Raw genomic sequence first — 15789 nt, 5'->3', positions numbered from 1 at the left:
GGCAGTCAGTTCCCCTCGAAATAGGGCAGTCAGTTACACTGGAAACAGGGCAGTCAGTTAACCTGGAAACTGGGCAGTCAGTTACCCTGGAAACAGGGCGGTCAGTTACCCCGGAAACAGGGTGATCAGTTATCCTGGAAACAGGGCGGTCAGTTACCCCGGAAACAGGGCAGTTTTTTACCCTGGAAACAGCGCACACAGTTATCCCTGAAACAGGGTGGTCAGTTACCCTGGAAACAGGGCCGTCATTTACCCCGGAAACAGGGTGAACAGTTACCCTGGAAACTGGGCAGTCTGTTACCCCGGAAACAGGGCGGTCACTTGCCCTGGAAACAGTGCAGTCAGTTACCCAGGAAACATGGTGATCCGTTGCCCTGGAAACAGGGCAGTCAGTTACCCTGGAAACAGGGCAGTCAGTTATCCCGGAAACAGGGCAGTCAGTTATCCCGGAAACAGGTTGATCAGTTACCCTGGAAACAGGGCAGTCAGTTCCCCCGGAAACAGGGCAGTCAGTTACCCTGGAAACAGGGCAGTCAGTTATCCCGGAAACAGGGCAGTCAGTTACCCTGGAAACAGGGTATTCAGTTACTCTGGAAACTGGGCAGTCAGTTACCCTGGAAACAGGGCAGTCAGTTACCCCGGATACAGGGCAGTCAGTTACCCTGGAAACTGGGCAGTCAATTACCCTGGAAACAGGGCAGTCAGTTATCCCGGAAACAGGGCAGTCAGTTACCCTGGAAACAGGGTATTCAGTTACTCTGGAAACTGGGCAGTCAGTTACCCTGGAAACAGGGCAGTCAGTTACCCCGGATACAGGGCAGTCAGTTAACCTGGAAACTGGGCAGTCAGTTACCCTGGAAACAGGATGGTCAGTTACCCTGGAAACAGGGTGATCAGTTATCCTGGAAACAGGGCGGTCAGTTACCCCGGAAACAGGGCACTCAGTTACCCCAGAAACAGGGCGGTCAGTAACCCTGGAAACAGATTAGTCAGTTACCCCGGACACAGGGTGGTCAGTTACCCCGGAAACAGAGTGATCAGTTACCCCGGAAACAGGGCAGTCAGTTACCCTGGAAACAGGGCAGTCAGTTACCCTGGAAACAGGGCAGTCAGTTACCCCGGAAGCAGGGCAGTCAGTTACCCTGGAAACAGGGCAGTCATTTCTCCCGGAAACAGGGCAGTCAGTTCTCCCGGAAACAGGGTGATCAGTTACCCTGGAAACTGGGCAGTCAGTTACCCTGGAAACAGGGCAGTCAGTTATCCCGGAAACAGGGCATTTCATTATCCCTGAAACAGGGTGATAATTTACCCTGGAAACTGGACAGTCAGTTAACCTGGAAACAGGGCGGTCAGTTACCCTGGAAACAGGGCAGTCAATTATCCTGGAAACAGGGTGATCAGTTACACTGGAAGGTGGGCTGTCAGTTACCCTGGAAACAGGGCAGTCAGTTACCCTGGAAACTGGGCAGTCATTTACCCTGGAAACTGGGCAGTCAGTTACCCTGGAAACAGGATGGTCAGGTACACTGGAAACAGGGTGATCAGTTATCCTGGAAACAGGGTGATCAGTTATCCTGGAAACAGGGCGGTCAGTTACCCCGGAAACAGGGCACTCAGTTACCCCAGAAACAGGGCGGTCAGTAACCCTGGAAACAGATTAGTCAGTTACCCCGGACACAGGGTGGTCAGTTACCCCGGAAACAGAGTGATCAGTTATCCTGGAAACAGGGCAGTCAGTTACCCCGGAAACAGGGCAGTCAGTTACCCTGGAAACAGGGCAGTCAGTTATCCCGGAAACAGGGAAGTCAGTTATCCCGGAAACAGGGTGATCAGTTACGCTGGAAACAGGGCAATCAGTTACCCCGGAAACAGGGTGATCAGTTATCCCGGAAACAGGGTAGTCAGTTATCCCGGAAACGGGCTGAGCAGTTACCCTGGAAACTGGGCAGTCAGTTACCCCGGAAACAGGGCAGTCAGTTTCCCTGGAAACTGGGCAGTCAGTTACCCTGGAAACAGGGTAGTCAGTTATCCCGGAAACAGGGTGATCAGTTACCCTGGAAACTGGGCAGTCAGTTACCCCGGAAACAGGGCAGTCAGTTACCCTGGAAACAGGGCAGTCAGTTACGCTGGAAACTGGGCAGTCAGTTACCCCGGAAACAGGGTGATCAGTTATCCTGGAAACAGGGCGGTCATTTACCCCGGAAACAGGGCAGTTTTTTACCCTGGAAACAGGGCACACAGTTATCCCTGAAACAGGGCGGTCAGTTACCCTGGAAAAAGTGCCGTCATTTACCCCGGAAACATGGTGATCCGTTGCACTGGAAACAGGGAGATCAGTTAACCTGGAAACAGGGCAGTCAGTTACCCCGGAAACAGGGCTGTCAGTTACCCGGAAACAGGGTGATCAGTTACCCCGGAAACAGGGAGATCAGTTACCCTGGAAACAGCACTTTCAGTTATCCTGGAAACAGGGTGGTCAGTGACCCTGGAAACAGGGCGGTCAGTTACCCCGGAAACAGGGCGGTCAGTTACCCCGGAAACAGGGTGATCAGTTATCCTGGAAACAGGGCAGTCAGTTAGCCTGGAAACAGGGCAGTCAGTTACCCCGGAAACAGGGTAGGTCAGTTACCCTGGAAACAGGGCAGTCAGTTATCCCGGAAACAGGGCAGTCAGTTATCCCGGAAACAGGGTGATCAGTTACCCTGGAAACAGGGCAGTCAGTTACCCCGGAAGCAGGGCAGTCAGTTACCCTGGAAACAGGGCAGTCATTTCTCCCGGAAACAGGGCAGTCAGTTCTCCCGGAAACAGGGTGATCAGTTACCCTGGAAACTGGGCAGTCAGTTACCCTGGAAACAGGGCAGTCAGTTATCCCGGAAACAGGGCATTTCATTATCCCTGAAACAGGGTGATAATTTACCCTGGAAACTGGACAGTCAGTTAACCTGGAAACAGGGCGGTCAGTTACCCTGGAAACAGGGCAGTCAATTATCCTGGAAACAGGGTGATCAGTTACACTGGAAGGTGGGCTGTCAGTTACCCTGGAAACAGGGCAGTCAGTTACCCTGGAAACTGGGCAGTCAGTTACCCCGGAAACAGGGCAGTTAGTTACCCTGGAAACTGGGCAGTCAGTTACCCTGGAAACAGGGCAGTCAGTTACCCTGGAAACTGGGCAGTCAGTTACCCCGGAAACAGGGCAGTTAGTTACCCTGGAAACTGGGCAGTCAGTTACCCTGGAAACTGGGCAGTCAGTTCCCCCGGAAACAGAGCGGTCAGTTGCCCTGGAAACAGGGCAGTCAGTTACCCCGGAAACATGGTGATCCGTTGCACTGGAAACAGGGAGATCACTTACCCTGGAAACATGGCAGTCATTTACACCGGAAACAGGGCAGTCAGTTACCCGGAAACAGGGAGATCAGTTACCCCGGAAACAGGGAGTTCAGTTACCCTGGAAACGGGGCTTTCAGTTATCCTGGAAACAGGGTGGTCAGTGACCCTGGAAACAGGGCGGTCAGTTCCCCCGGAAACAGGGCAGTCAGTTACCCCGGAAACAGGGTGATCAGTTATCCTGGAAACAGGGCAGTCAGTTAGCCTGGAAACAGGGCAGTCAGTTACCCCGGAAACAGGGTAAGTCAGTTACCCTGGAAACAGGGCAGTCAGTTATCCCGGAAACAGGGCAGTCAGTTATCCCGGAAACAGGGTGATCAGTTACCCTGGAAACAGGGCAGTCAGTTACCCCGGAAACTGGGCAGACAGTTACCCTGGAAACAGGGCAGTCAGTTACCCCGGAAACAGGGCAGTCAGTTACCCTGGAAACTGGGCAGTCAGTCACCCTGGAAACAGGGGAGTCAGTTATCCCGGAAACTGGGTGATCAGTTACCCTGGAAACAGGGCAGTCAGTCATCCCGGAAACAGGGCAGTCAGTTATCCCGGAAAAAGGGTGATCAGTTACCCTGGAAAATGGGCAGTCAGTTAACCTGGAAACAGGGCAGTCAGTTACCCCGGAAACTGGGCAGTCAGTTACCCTGGAAACAGGGCAGTCAGTCACCCTGGAAACTGGTTAGTCAGTTACCCCGGAAACAGGTTGATCATTTACCCCGGAAACAGGGCAGTCAGTTCCCCTGGAAATAGGGCAGTCAGTTACACTGGAAACAGGGCAGTCAGTTAACCTGGAAACAGGGCAGTCAGTTATCCTGGAAACAGGGCGGTCAGTTACCCCGGAAACAGGTAGGTCAGTTATCCTGGAAACAGGGCGGTCAGTTACCCCGGAAACAGGGCAGTCAGTTCCCCTCGAAATAGGGCAGTCAGTTACACTGGAAACAGGGCAGTCAGTTAACCTGGAAACTGGGCAGTCAGTTACCCTGGAAACAGGGCGGTCAGTTACCCCGGAAACAGGGTGATCAGTTATCCTGGAAACAGGGCGGTCAGTTACCCCGGAAACAGGGCAGTTTTTTACCCTGGAAACAGCGCACACAGTTATCCCTGAAACAGGGTGGTCAGTTACCCTGGAAACAGGGCCGTCATTTACCCCGGAAACAGGGTGAACAGTTACCCTGGAAACTGGGCAGTCTGTTACCCCGGAAACAGGGCGGTCACTTGCCCTGGAAACAGTGCAGTCAGTTACCCAGGAAACATGGTGATCCGTTGCCCTGGAAACAGGGCAGTCAGTTACCCTGGAAACAGGGCAGTCAGTTATCCCGGAAACAGGGCAGTCAGTTATCCCGGAAACAGGTTGATCAGTTACCCTGGAAACAGGGCAGTCAGTTCCCCCGGAAACAGGGCAGTCAGTTACCCTGGAAACAGGGCAGTCAGTTATCCCGGAAACAGGGCAGTCAGTTACCCTGGAAACAGGGTATTCAGTTACTCTGGAAACTGGGCAGTCAGTTACCCTGGAAACAGGGCAGTCAGTTACCCCGGATACAGGGCAGTCAGTTACCCTGGAAACTGGGCAGTCAATTACCCTGGAAACAGGGCAGTCAGTTATCCCGGAAACAGGGCAGTCAGTTACCCTGGAAACAGGGTATTCAGTTACTCTGGAAACTGGGCAGTCAGTTACCCTGGAAACAGGGCAGTCAGTTACCCCGGATACAGGGCAGTCAGTTAACCTGGAAACTGGGCAGTCAGTTACCCTGGAAACAGGATGGTCAGTTACCCTGGAAACAGGGTGATCAGTTATCCTGGAAACAGGGCGGTCAGTTACCCCGGAAACAGGGCACTCAGTTACCCCAGAAACAGGGCGGTCAGTAACCCTGGAAACAGATTAGTCAGTTACCCCGGACACAGGGTGGTCAGTTACCCCGGAAACAGAGTGATCAGTTACCCCGGAAACAGGGCAGTCAGTTACCCTGGAAACAGGGCAGTCAGTTACCCTGGAAACAGGGCAGTCAGTTACCCCGGAAGCAGGGCAGTCAGTTACCCTGGAAACAGGGCAGTCATTTCTCCCGGAAACAGGGCAGTCAGTTCTCCCGGAAACAGGGTGATCAGTTACCCTGGAAACTGGGCAGTCAGTTACCCTGGAAACAGGGCAGTCAGTTATCCCGGAAACAGGGCATTTCATTATCCCTGAAACAGGGTGATAATTTACCCTGGAAACTGGACAGTCAGTTAACCTGGAAACAGGGCGGTCAGTTACCCTGGAAACAGGGCAGTCAATTATCCTGGAAACAGGGTGATCAGTTACACTGGAAGGTGGGCTGTCAGTTACCCTGGAAACAGGGCAGTCAGTTACCCTGGAAACTGGGCAGTCAGTTACCCCGGAAACAGGGCAGTTAGTTACCCTGGAAACTGGGCAGTCAGTTACCCTGGAAACAGGGCAGTCAGTTACCCTGGAAACTGGGCAGTCAGTTACCCCGGAAACAGGGCAGTTAGTTACCCTGGAAACTGGGCAGTCAGTTACCCTGGAAACTGGGCAGTCAGTTCCCCCGGAAACAGAGCGGTCAGTTGCCCTGGAAACAGGGCAGTCAGTTACCCCGGAAACATGGTGATCCGTTGCACTGGAAACAGGGAGATCACTTACCCTGGAAACATGGCAGTCATTTACACCGGAAACAGGGCAGTCAGTTACCCGGAAACAGGGAGATCAGTTACCCCGGAAACAGGGAGTTCAGTTACCCTGGAAACGGGGCTTTCAGTTATCCTGGAAACAGGGTGGTCAGTGACCCTGGAAACAGGGCGGTCAGTTCCCCCGGAAACAGGGCAGTCAGTTACCCCGGAAACAGGGTGATCAGTTATCCTGGAAACAGGGCAGTCAGTTAGCCTGGAAACAGGGCAGTCAGTTACCCCGGAAACAGGGTAAGTCAGTTACCCTGGAAACAGGGCAGTCAGTTATCCCGGAAACAGGGCAGTCAGTTATCCCGGAAACAGGGTGATCAGTTACCCTGGAAACAGGGCAGTCAGTTACCCCGGAAACTGGGCAGACAGTTACCCTGGAAACAGGGCAGTCAGTTACCCCGGAAACAGGGCAGTCAGTTACCCTGGAAACTGGGCAGTCAGTCACCCTGGAAACAGGGGAGTCAGTTATCCCGGAAACTGGGTGATCAGTTACCCTGGAAACAGGGCAGTCAGTCATCCCGGAAACAGGGCAGTCAGTTATCCCGGAAAAAGGGTGATCAGTTACCCTGGAAAATGGGCAGTCAGTTAACCTGGAAACAGGGCAGTCAGTTACCCCGGAAACTGGGCAGTCAGTTACCCTGGAAACAGGGCAGTCAGTCACCCTGGAAACTGGTTAGTCAGTTACCCCGGAAACAGGTTGATCATTTACCCCGGAAACAGGGCAGTCAGTTCCCCTGGAAATAGGGCAGTCAGTTACACTGGAAACAGGGCAGTCAGTTAACCTGGAAACAGGGCAGTCAGTTATCCTGGAAACAGGGCGGTCAGTTACCCCGGAAACAGGTAGGTCAGTTATCCTGGAAACAGGGCGGTCAGTTACCGCGGAAACAGGGCAGTCAGTTCCCCTCGAAATAGGGCAGTCAGTTACACTGGAAACAGGGCAGTCAGTTAACCTGGAAACTGGGCAGTCAGTTACCCTGGAAACAGGGCGGTCAGTTACCCCGGAAACAGGGTGATCAGTTATCCTGGAAACAGGGCGGTCAGTTACCCCGGAAACAGGGCAGTTTTTTACCCTGGAAACAGCGCACACAGTTATCCCTGAAACAGGGTGGTCAGTTACCCTGGAAACAGGGCCGTCATTTACCTCGGAAACAGGGTGAACAGTTACCCTGGAAACTGGGCAGTCTGTTACCCCGGAAACAGGGCGGTCACTTGCCCTGGAAACAGTGCAGTCAGTTACCCAGGAAACATGGTGATCCGTTGCCCTGGAAACAGGGCAGTCAGTTACCCTGGAAACAGGGCAGTCAGTTATCCCGGAAACAGGGCAGTCAGTTATCCCGGAAACAGGTTGATCAGTTACCCTGGAAACAGGGCAGTCAGTTCCCCCGGAAACAGGGCAGTCAGTTACCCTGGAAACAGGGCAGTCAGTTATCCCGGAAACAGGGCAGTCAGTTACCCTGGAAACAGGGTATTCAGTTACTCTGGAAACTGGGCAGTCAGTTACCCTGGAAACAGGGCAGTCAGTTACCCCGGATACAGGGCAGTCAGTTACCCTGGAAACTGGGCAGTCAATTACCCTGGAAACAGGGCAGTCAGTTATCCCGGAAACAGGGCAGTCAGTTACCCTGGAAACAGGGTATTCAGTTACTCTGGAAACTGGGCAGTCAGTTACCCTGGAAACAGGGCAGTCAGTTACCCCGGATACAGGGCAGTCAGTTAACCTGGAAACTGGGCAGTCAGTTACCCTGGAAACAGGATGGTCAGTTACCCTGGAAACAGGGTGATCAGTTATCCTGGAAACAGGGCGGTCAGTTACCCCGGAAACAGGGCACTCAGTTACCCCAGAAACAGGGCGGTCAGTAACCCTGGAAACAGATTAGTCAGTTACCCCGGACACAGGGTGGTCAGTTACCCCGGAAACAGAGTGATCAGTTACCCCGGAAACAGGGCAGTCAGTTACCCTGGAAACAGGGCAGTCAGTTATCGCGGAAACAGGGCAGTCAGTTATCCCGGAAACAGGGTGATCAGTTACGCTGGAAACAGGGCAATCAGTTACCCCGGAAACAGGGTAGTCAGTTATCCCGGAAACAGGGTGATCAGTTACCCTGGAAACTGGGCAGTCAGTTATCCCGGAAACAGGGCAGTCAGTTACCCTGGAAACAGGGCAGTCAGTTATCCCGGAAACAGGGTGATCAGTTACCCTGGAAACTGGGCAGTCAGTTATCCCGGAAACAGGGCAGTCAGTTACCCTGGAAACAGGGCAGTCAGTTACGCTGATAACTGGGCAGTCAGTTACCCCGGAAACAGGGTGATCAGTTTTCCTGGAAACAGGGCGGTCAGTTACCCCGGAAACAGGGCAGTTTTTTACCCTGGAAACAGGGCACACAGTTATCCCTGAAACAGGGCGGTCAGTTACCCTGGAAACAGGGCCGTCATTTACCCCGGAAACAGGGTGATCCGTTACCCCGGAAACAGGGTGAACAGTTACCCTGGAAACTGGGCAGTCTGTTACCCCCGAAACAGGGCGGTCACTTGCCCTGGAAACAGGGCAGTCAGTTACCCTGGAAACTGGGCAGTCAGTTATCCCGGAAACAAGGTGATCAGTCATCCTGGAAACAGGGCAGTCAGTTAGCCTGGAAACATGGCAGTCAGTTACCCCGGAAACAGGGCAGTCAGTTATCCTGGAAACAGGGCAGTCAGTTACCCCGGAAACAGGGCGGTCAGTTACCCTGGAAACAGGGCAGTCAGTTATCCTGGAAACAGGGCAGTCAGTTACCCCGGAAACAGGGCGGTCAGTTACCCTGGAAATAGGTTAATCAGTGATACCGGAAAAAGGGTGAACGGTTACCCTGGAAACTGGGCTGTCAGTTACCCCGGAAACAGGGCAGTCAGTTACCCTGGAAACAGGGCAGTCAGATATCCCGGAAACAGGGCGGTCAGTTACCCCGGAAACAGGGCGGTCAGTTACCCTGGAAACAGGGCATTCAGATATCCCGGAAACAGGGCGGTCAGTTACCCCGGAAACAGGGCGGTCAGTTAGCCTGGAAACAGGGCAGTCAGTTATCCTGGAAACAGGGCGGTCAGTTACCCTGGAAACAGGGCAGTCAGTTACCCCGGAAACAGGGCGGTCAGTTACCCTGGAAATAGGTTAATCAGTTACCCCGGAAACAGGGTGATCAGTTACCCCGGAAAATGGGCAGTCAGTTACCCCGGAAACAGGGCAGTCAGTTATCCCAGAAACAGGGCAGTCAGTTATCCTGGAAACAGGACGGTCAGTTATCGTGGAAACAGGGCAGTCAGTTACCCTGGAAACAGGGCGCTCAGTTACCCTGGAAATAGGTTAATCAGTTACCCCGGAAACAGTGTGATCAGTAACCCTAGAAACAGGGCAGTCAGTTATCCCGGAAACAGGGCAGTCAGTTAACCTGGAAACAGCGTGGTCAGTTATCCTGGAAACAGGACGGTCAGTTATCCTGGAAACAGGGCAGTCAGTTACCCTGGAAACAGTACAGTCAGTTACCCTGGAAACAGGGCAGTCAGTTATACCGGAAACAGGGCAGTCAGTTAACCCGGAAAGAGCGTGGTCAGTTATCCTGGAAACAGGGCAGTCAGTTACCCCGGAAACAGGGTGATCAGTTACCCTGGAAACTGGGCAGTCAGTTCCCCTGGAAATAGGGCAGTCAGTTACCCCGGAAATAGGGCGGTCATTTACCCCGGAAGCTGGGCAGTCAGTTACCCCGGAAACAGGGCAGTCAGTTATCCCAGAAACAGGGCAGTCAGTTACCCCGGAAACAGGGCAGTCAGTTACCCTGGAAACAGGGCAGTCAGTTACCCCGGAAACAGGGCAGTCAGTTACCCTGGAAACAGGGCGGTCAGTTGCCCCGGAAACAGGGCAGTCAGTTACCCTGGAAACATGGTCGACAGTTATCCTGGAAACAGGATGGTCAGTTATCCGGGAAACAGGGCGGTCAGTTACCCTGGCAACAGGACAGTCAGTTACCCTGGAGACAGCGCAGTCAGTTACCCTGGAAACAGGGCAGTCAGTTTCCCCGGAAACAGGGCGGTCAGTCACACTGGAAACAGGGCAGTCAGTTACCCCGGAAACAGGGTGATCAGTTACACTGGAAAAAGGGCAGTCAGTTACCCTGGAAACAGTTTAGTCAGTTACCCCGGAAACAGGGTGATCAGTTACCCCAGAAACAGGGCAGTCAGTTACCCTGGAAACAGGACAGTCAGTTATCCCGGAAACAGGGCAGTCAGTTACCCCGGAAACAGGGCGGTCAGTTACCCTGGAAACAGGGCAGTCAGTTACTCCGGAAACAGGGCAGTCAGTTACCCTGGAAACAGGGCAGTCGGTTACCCTAGAAACAGGGTGATCTGTTACCCTGGAAACTGGGCAGTCAGTTACCCTGGAAACAGGGCAGTCAGTTATCCCAGAAACAGGGCACTCAGTTAACCTGGAAAAAGGGCGACAGTTATCCCGGAAACAGAGTGATCAGTTACCCTCGAAACAGGGCAGTCAGTTATCCTGGAAACAGGGCGGTCAGTTACACCGGAAACAGGGCGGTCAGTTACCCTGGAAACAGGTTCGTCAGTTACCCCGGAAACAGGGAGATCAGTTAGCCTGGAAACGGGGCAGTCAGTTACCCCGGAAACAGGGCAGGAAGTTATACCGGAAACAGGATGATCAGTTACCGTGGAAACAGGGCAGTCAGTTATCCCGGAAAAAGGGCGGTCCGTTACCTCGGAAACAGGGTGATCAGTTACCCCGGATACAGGGCGATCAGTTATCCTGGAAACAAGGCAGTCAGTTATCCCGGAAACAGGGCGGTCAGTTACACCGGAAACAGGGAGGTCAGTTACCCTGGAAACAGGGCAGTCAGTTACCCCGGAAACAGGGCGGTCAGTTACCCTGGAAATAGGTTAATCAGTTACCCCGGAAACAGGGAGGTCAGTTACCCTGGAAACAGCGCAGTCAGTTATCCCGGAAACAGGGCAGTCATTTACCCCGGAAACAGGGCAGTCAGTTATCCCGCAAACAGGGCAGTCAGTTATCCCGGAAACAGGGCGGTCAGTTAACCTGGAAACAGGGCTTTCAGTTCCCCTGGAAACAGGGCGGTCAGTTACCCTGGAAATTGGTCAATCAGTTACCCCGGAAACAGGGCATTTAGTTACCCTGGAAACAGGGCATTCACTTATCCCGGAAACAGGGCAGTCAGTTATCCCGGAAAAAGGGTGATCTGTTACCCCGGAAACAGGGCAGTCAGTTAGCCTGGAAACAGGGCAGTCAGTTACACTGGAAACAGAACAGTCAGTTACCCCGGAAACAGGGCGGTCAGTTACCCTGGAAACAGGGCAGTCATTTATCCTGGAAACAGGGCGGTCAGTTACCCTGGAAACAGGGCAGTCAGTTACCCCGGAAACATGGTGATCAGTTACCCTTGAAACTGGGCAGTCAGTTACCCTGAAAACAGGGCAGTCAGTTACCCCAGAAACAGGGCGGTCAGTTACCCTGGAAACAGGGCAGTCAGTTCCCCCTTAAACAGGGTGATCAGTTACCCTGGAAACTGGGCAGTCAGTTACCCCGAAAACAGGGTGATCAGTTACCCTTGAAACTGGGCAGTCAGTTACCCTGAAAACAGGGCAGTCAGTTACCTCGGAAAAAGGGCGGTCAGTTACCCCGGAAACAGGGCAATCAGTTACCCTGGAAACAGGGCAGTCAGTTATCCTGGAAACAGGTCAGTCAGTTAACCTGTAAACAGGGCAGTCAGTTACCCCTGAAACAGGGCGGTCAGTTACCCTGGAAACAGGGCAGTCAGTTACCCCTTAAACAGGGTGATCAGTTACCCTGGAAACAGGGCAGTCAGTTACCCCGGAAACAGGGCAGTCAGTTATACCGGAAACAAGGTGATCAGTTACCCTGGAAACAGGGCAGTCAGTTATCCCGGAAACAAGGCGGTCAGTTACCTCGGAAACAGGGTGTTCAGTTACCCCAGAAACAGGGCGATCAGTTACCCTGGAAACTGGGCAGTCAGATATCCCGGAAACAGGGCGGTCAGTTACCCCGGAAACAGGGCGGTCAGTTAGCCTGGAAACAGGGCAGTCAGTTATCCTGGAAACAGGGCGGTCAGTTACCCTGGAAACAGGGCAGTCAGTTACCCCGGAAACAGGGCGGTCAGTTACCCTGGAAATAGGTTATTCAGTTACCCCGGAAACAGGGTGATCAGTTACCCCGGAAAATGGGCAGTCAGTTACCCCGGAAACAGGGCAGTCAGTTATCCCAGAAACAGGGCAGTCAGTTATCCCGGAAAGAGGGCGGGCAGTTAACCTGGAAACAGGGCAGTCAGTTACCCTGGAAACAGGGCGGTCAGTTACCCTGGAAATAGGTTAATCAGTTACCCCGGAAACAGGGTGATCAGTTATCCCGGAAACAGGGCAGTCAGTTACCCTGGAAACAGGGCATTCATTTATCCCGGAAACAGGGCAGTCAGTTATCCCGGAAAAAGGGTGAACGGTTACCCTGGAAACTGGGCTGTCAGTTACCCCGGAAACAGGGCGGTCAGTTACCCTGGAAACAGGGCAGTCAGATATCCCGGAAACAGGGCGGTCAGTTACCCCGGAAACAGGGCGGTCAGTTAGCCTGGAAACAGGGCAGTCATTTATCCTGGAAACAGGGCGGTCAGTTACCCTGGAAACAGGGCAGTCAGTTACCCCGGAAACAGGGCGGTCAGTTACCCTGGAAATAGGTTAATCTGTTACCCCGGAAACAGGGTGATCAGTTACCCCGGAAAATGGGCAGTCAGTTACCCCGGAAACATGGCAGTCAGTTATCCCAGAAACAGGGCAGTCAGTTATCCCGGAAACAGGGCGGGCAGTTAACCTGGAAACAGGGCAGTCAGTTACCCTGGTAACAGGGCGGTCAGTTACCCTGGAAATAGGTTAATCAGTTACCCCGGAAACAGTTTGATCAGTTACCCTGGAAACAGGGCAGTCAGTTATCCCGGAAACAGGGCAGTCAGTTAACCTGGAAACAGCGTGGTCAGTTATCCTGGAAACAGGACTGTCAGTTATCCTGGAAACAGGGCGGTCATTTACCCTGGAAACAGTACAGTCAGTTACCCTGGAAACAGGGCAGTCAGTTATACCGGAAACAGGGCAGTCAGTTAACCCGGAAACTGCGTGGTCAGTTATCCTGGAAACAGGGCAGTCAGTTACCCCGGAAACAGGGTGATCAGTTACCCTGGAAACAGGGCAGTCAGTTACCCCGGAAACAGGGAGGTCAGTTACCCTGGAAATAGGTTAATCAGTTACCCCGGAAACAGGGTGATCAGTTACCCCGGAAAATGGGCAGTCAGTTACCCCGGAAACAGGGCAGTCAGTTATCCCAGAAACAGGGCAGTCAGTTATCCCGGAAACAGGGCGGGCAGTTAACCTGGAAACAGGGCAGTCAGTTACCCTGGAAACAGGGCGCTCAGTTACCCTGGAAATAGGTTAATCAGTTACCCCGGAAACAGTGTGATCAGTTACCCTGGAAACAGGGCAGTCAGTTATCCCGGAAACAGGGCAGTCAGTTAACCTGGAAACAGCGTGGTCAGTTATCCTGGAAACAGGACGGTCAGTTATCCTGGAAACAGGGCGGTCAGTTACCCTGGAAACAGTACAGTCAGTTACTCTGGAAACAGGGCAGTCAGTTATACCGGAAACAGGGCAGTCAGTTAACCCGGAAACAGCATGGTCAGTTATCCTGGAAACAGGGCAGTCAGTCACCCCGGAAACAGGGTGATCAGTTACCCTGGAAACTGGGCAGTCAGTTCCCCTGGAAACAGGGCAGTCAGTTACCCCGGAAAAAGGGCGGTCAGTTACCCCGGAAGCAGGGCATTCAGTTACCCCGGAAACAGGGCAGTCAGTTATCCCGGAAATAGGGCAGTCAGTTACCCCGGAAACAGGGCAGTCAGTTACCATGGAAACAGGGCAGTCAGTTACCCCGGAAACAGGGCAGTCAGTTACCCTGGAAACAGGGCAGTCAGTTATCCCGGAAACAGGGCAGTCAATTACCCTGGAAACAGGGCAGTCAGTTACCCCGGAAACATGGTGATCAGTTACCCTTGAAACTGGGCATTCAGTTACCCTGAAAACAGGGCAGTCAGTTACCCCAGAAAAAGGGCGGTCAGTTACCCCGGAAACAGGGCAGTCAGTTACCCCGGAAACAGGGCGGTCAGTTACCCTGGAAACAGGGCAGTCAGTTCCCCCTTAAACAGGGTGATCAGTTACCCTGGAAACTGGGCAGTCAGTTACCCCGAAAACAGGGTGATCAGTTACCCTTGAAACTGGGCAGTCAGTTACCCTGAAAACAGGGCAGTCAGTTACCTCGGAAAAAGGGCGGTCAGTTACCCCGGAAACAGGGCAATCAGTTACCCTGGAAACAGGGCTGTCAGTTATCCTGGAAACAGGTCAGTCAGTTAACCTGTAAACAGGGCAGTCAGTTACCCCTGAAACAGGGCGGTCAGTTACCCTGGAAACAGGGCAGTCAGTTACCCCTTAAACAGGGTGATCAGTTAACCTGGAAACAGGGCAGTCAGTTACCCCGGAAACAGGGCAGTCAGTTATACCGGAAACAGGGTGATCAGTTACCCTGGAAACAGGGCAGTCAGTTATCCCGGAAGCAAGGCGGTCAGTTACCTCGTAAACAGGGTGTTCAGTTACCCCAGAAACAGGGTGATCAGTTACCCTGGAAACAGGGCAGTCAGATATCCCGGAAACAGGGCGGTCAGTTACCCCGGAAACAGGGCGGTCAGTTAGCCTGGAAACAGGGCAGTCAGTTATCCTGGAAACAGGGCGGTCAGTTACCCTGGAAACAGGGCAGTCAGTTACCCCGGAAACAGGGCGGTCAGTTACCCTGGAAATAGGTTATTCAGTTACCCCGGAAACAGGGTGATCAGTTACCCCGGAAAATGGGCAGTCAGTTACCCCGGAAACAGGGCAGTCAGTTATCCCAGAAACAGGGCAGTCAGTTATCCCGTAAAGAGGGCGGGCAGTTAACCTGGAAACAGGGCAGTCAGTTACCCTGGAAACAGGGCGGTCAGTTACCCTGGAAATAGGTTAATCAGTTACCCCGGAAACAGGGTGATCAGTTATCCCGGAAACAGGGCAGTCAGTTACCCTGGAAACAGGGCATTCATTTATCCCGGAAACAGGGCAGTCAGTTATCCCGGAAAAAGGGTGAACGGTTACCCTGGAAACTGGGCTGTCAGTTACCCCGGAAACAGGGCAGTCAGTTACCCTGGAAACAGGGCAGTCAGATATCCCGGAAACAGGGCGGTCAGTTACCCCGGAAACAGTGCGGTCAGTTAGCCTGGAAACAGGGCAGTCAGTTACCCGGAAACAGGGTGATCAGTTACCCTGGAAACAGGGCAGTCAGTTACCCCGGAAACAGGGCGGTCAGTTACCCTGGAAATAGGTTAATCAGTTACCCCGGAAACAGGGTGATCAGTTACCCCGGAAAATGGGCAGTCATTTACCCCGGAAACAGGGCAGTCAGTTCTCCCAGAAACAGGGCAGTCAGTTATCCCGGAAACAGGGCGGGCAGTTAACCTGGAAACAGGGCAGTCAGTTACCCTGGAAACAGGGCGCTCAGTTACCCTGGAAATAGGTTAATCAGTTACCCCGGAAACAGTGTGATCAGTTACCCTGGAAACAGGGCAGTCAGTTATCCCGGAAACAGGGCAGTCAGTTAACCTGGAAACA

This window comes from Heterodontus francisci, chromosome 16 (assembly GCF_036365525.1).
Source record: "Heterodontus francisci isolate sHetFra1 chromosome 16, sHetFra1.hap1, whole genome shotgun sequence".
Taxonomy (NCBI): Eukaryota; Metazoa; Chordata; class Chondrichthyes; order Heterodontiformes; family Heterodontidae; genus Heterodontus; species Heterodontus francisci.
Note: the sequence above shows the minus strand (reverse complement) of the source record.